Consider the following 3,735-nt stretch of genomic DNA (forward strand, 5'->3'; position numbering starts at 1 on the left):
AGGGGAGGGAGAGGGGGAAGTGGGGAGTTTAAATTATCCTGTTCATAAAACAGGCATTCTTTACATTGGCTTTAAAATAAGCGCAAATAAACACAGATGCTCATTCTTCAAATTCTGTTCCTGTCGTCGTTTCTACGTAACGTTTTAGCCCTCTGGTTTTGACAATGCATTTAATGTCTCAATATTTGATTAAATTCACAAAAACAAAATTAAAAGCAAGTGAGAAAATGCAGGCAAAGGAAGAGAGAGCAGGGATGTGAGTAATCAAAGTAGAAAGAGTTTTGCAAACATCCTTCTCCTTAAACTGGTGCAGTCGCATGGTGTCACTATTTTGCAAACTACAAATGTTTTTCTATAACCTTTAAGCCCTGATTCTTATCACATTTTTTCAGGAAGCCAGGCACATCAAAGTCTTCCAGACTTTTAAAATTCATGTACTGAGATTCATCAGCCAGATAATCCACATATCACCTGCATACCTGACTGCTTCATCCTCTGTCCACTGAAAGGAAGGACTCAAGGGTCACCCTAGTCACCAATGAGGATGCAGACTGAAGCCCTTTTTCACTTACAGTTAACTCCACAGCAAGTATTGTATGCCCTACAAAGCATTTTGACTCCATGTTTAGAGCTTCTTTTGTATTTAATATTTCAGGTTACTTAGTGGTTGGGGTTTTTTTTAATCAAATCTGCAGCTTATTAGAAGGGTTTGCAGACAAACACTTCCAAAGCATCAAGTGGTTTCCAAAGCTTGGTGGGTTTTGAATCTGCTTCTTCAGCATATTAAGACTCATTCACATTCACAACAGACACTGAAGTAACTCGTGAACTCACAGCCCATGCCTTTAGCAACTGCCTCAATTGATAGCTTCCAGGGTCATAAAGACTATTAACCATTGTTACCATTTATGTTTTAGAAACACAGGCGTATCACAAATACTTCTACTTCCAAGCACTAAGACACCTCACAAAGTGAATTTACAAGTTAGTTAAAAGGGAAATGACTGCCAATGGCTGGCTTCTAACAAACATTATTTTGAGACTCTTTCACCTAAGTCTATAAGCAAATACTCGAAGGAGTTGCTGACTGATGGATAGTAACGCCGGCACAATGCTGCACTTCCAGTGACTCCAAGTATCTGACAAGGTGAGCTAGTGGCAAAAATTCACACACTTTCTTAAAACAGGTTCACACTTCAAAGTAGCCAACCACATTTTAAATTTCTTTTTCCTAGCATAAGGTTCATTAAAACTTTAAACAACAAAAAGAAGAAAAAAAAAATAAACCAACAAAGGCACTAAGTTCCCTACACATTAGCACTGAAGTCTACGCAACAGAATTAGTGTGTTCCCCCCATCACCTTTTCTCCTTGTAACCAGGTATATAACTTCTGTAGCTGCTCAATCACTCCCACCATGGACAAACTTGTGCATTCCATGACATGCAGTCACATTATGAAATTCACTGTTTCTAATTAAGCTGTGCTCTTTTTCCACAGCTTTTAAGGTTTCAGAAGACAGTTTAAGATGGGGATACAGTACAGAGCGGTACAGTACCTTCAAGGTCCTCAGTTCATATTTAAGATGCTTTTCAATTGTCCAAACAGGCAGCTCCAGATAAGTATGCTATTCAAAAGCTATGACAGTTAAAATACGAAGCCCCATTAGCTCATCTTTTAACAGCAATGCCCTGCCAGCATTCTCTTGCAAAGACACCTCCTTGTTGCTAAGTGACTCTACTACAACTAAAATTTCTGTTTAATCCAATTCCAGCACGAACTTTGGGCACACAAGTTCTCAACAACACAAACTTCTTCAAGGACTTGCACGGAAACAGAGGAGGAGATCTGCACACACAGCCACCAGGACAAAAGATACCAGCCAGGAGGAAGTAATTTTGACCCCACGTGAACTGCCCATGCCTGAGGTCCTATATGTGGAGACTACTGGGAACAGGACTAAGGAGAAAAAAAGGGAGGGAAAATAGGGGAGACCATCCTTCCCATCAACACTTTTCAACATTATGTCCTCAATTTGAAAGTCCATCTGCAATCTTCTGACATGAGAACCAGTGTGAATGAAATGACATTTATGAAGTTTTCCATTTTAAAAAACAATGGGGTGAAATTCCAATTTTTTTGAAGGAGAACATCAATCTATTAGATGGAGATAACAAAATAAAAATAAGCACTCTTGCACGTGACAAATTAGGAATCAAAATATCACGGCAGCATTAGGTTTCACTAAGTGTTTCTTGGGGGCAGAAGTTCACTTTCACATAGGAACAGCCAAATTCACTATCGCAGACGACACTTACACAGATCTGTCAGCAGGGTTTCAGCTGGATGTAGAGAACCATATCTCATCGCCTGAAGCAACTACACCAAAAGACATTATATGGTACAGCACTACAAAGAAACAAGATGGAAATACAAGACTGAACATTTTCATATCGATGGCCAACTCCTGCTTTACAGAAACAGTTACACACATATCAACAAAGCATTCCTGGAAGCAATCTGAAGCCTCTCTTCTGCTTTCAAAGGGCAAAATAAGATGTATAGCACATAGAGCATGTATTTGCAAGGAGTCTGACGTTGTACCTGCTGTTGTAGTAAACTGAGAAGAGCAGACAAGGATACAACCTTTAACAGCCTTGACATAACAACTCCAGATGCTGGGGAAATATGAGGGAAATGGACTGCAGAAAGAAATGTATTGCCGCTTGCAGGCACCCCCTGAATAACAACTTCTGCTATTCTCAAAGAGCAGACAGCTAGATTAACCGATTTGACCCAGAGAGGCTTTCTAAGCCCCATTCAGACCTTAACTTCAAGCAAAAGCCTGTGCAGCAGATGAAGAGGCTTTCTGTCCTCAACAAAACAGCCTCTCCCTCCTGTCAGTCAGAGCATTCAAGTCCAAGTAAGTGAAACCATCAGAGAACATCTCATTAGGTCTTGCTTCCCAGAACACACAGCTGATTCTGAAGAGGTATAACACATATTCAAATATATAGCACACATTCAAATCACACAAAGTGGTTAAATCAGCCAAAACAACACTATAACCGTTCAGTAAGAAGATTATGACAAGCTTAAATAATACCAAGACCTATTCAAACTTGTCAATACTTATTTGAAAAATCTCCTGGAAACCTGCACACTACAGAAGTTCAGGTTGTGTGTCTTACCAGGTACAGATCGGACATTGCTGTCCACAAGACAACATCAAAGCAAGTAGCTTGAGGAATGAGGGTTGTTGAAATTTTACCAGAGATATTTTAAATAATTTTAGTCAAGCTGCTTCTACTCAGCACATCAAATAGCTTTGCCCAGCTACAATCATCACTCTGTTGGTATTAACTTCATGCATACTAGCTATTTTGACATGTGTCGATGTTGGATGGCATACAAGCACAACAGGAGAACCAGGGTTTGGCTGTTTGCACCTTTTTCTTTTTCTTTTTTTTTTTTTTTTTTTTGTGAAACTTGTTTGCCAACAATTTATAATTCATCAAAGGCTTTGTTTGAGCTCTGGCAGCTGGCAAGGCAGAGCCTTCAGCAGACGGAGTACCATCCTGAAGAGTTTTGGCTAGACGTTTCCTTCATCGGCTGCATATTCATCACATTTCATCTTTGCCCATCTTGTGAGAGAGCTGGTTGACTTCTTGGTGTTCTTTGTTGACAGAATAGCCAATTGGTTTTGGAGGCTTCTTAAGCCGAAGGTAGGGTCCTT

This window comes from Calidris pugnax, unplaced genomic scaffold, assembly GCF_001431845.1.
Source record: "Calidris pugnax isolate Ruff unplaced genomic scaffold, ASM143184v1 scaffold273, whole genome shotgun sequence".
Classification (NCBI taxonomy): domain Eukaryota; kingdom Metazoa; phylum Chordata; class Aves; order Charadriiformes; family Scolopacidae; genus Calidris; species Calidris pugnax.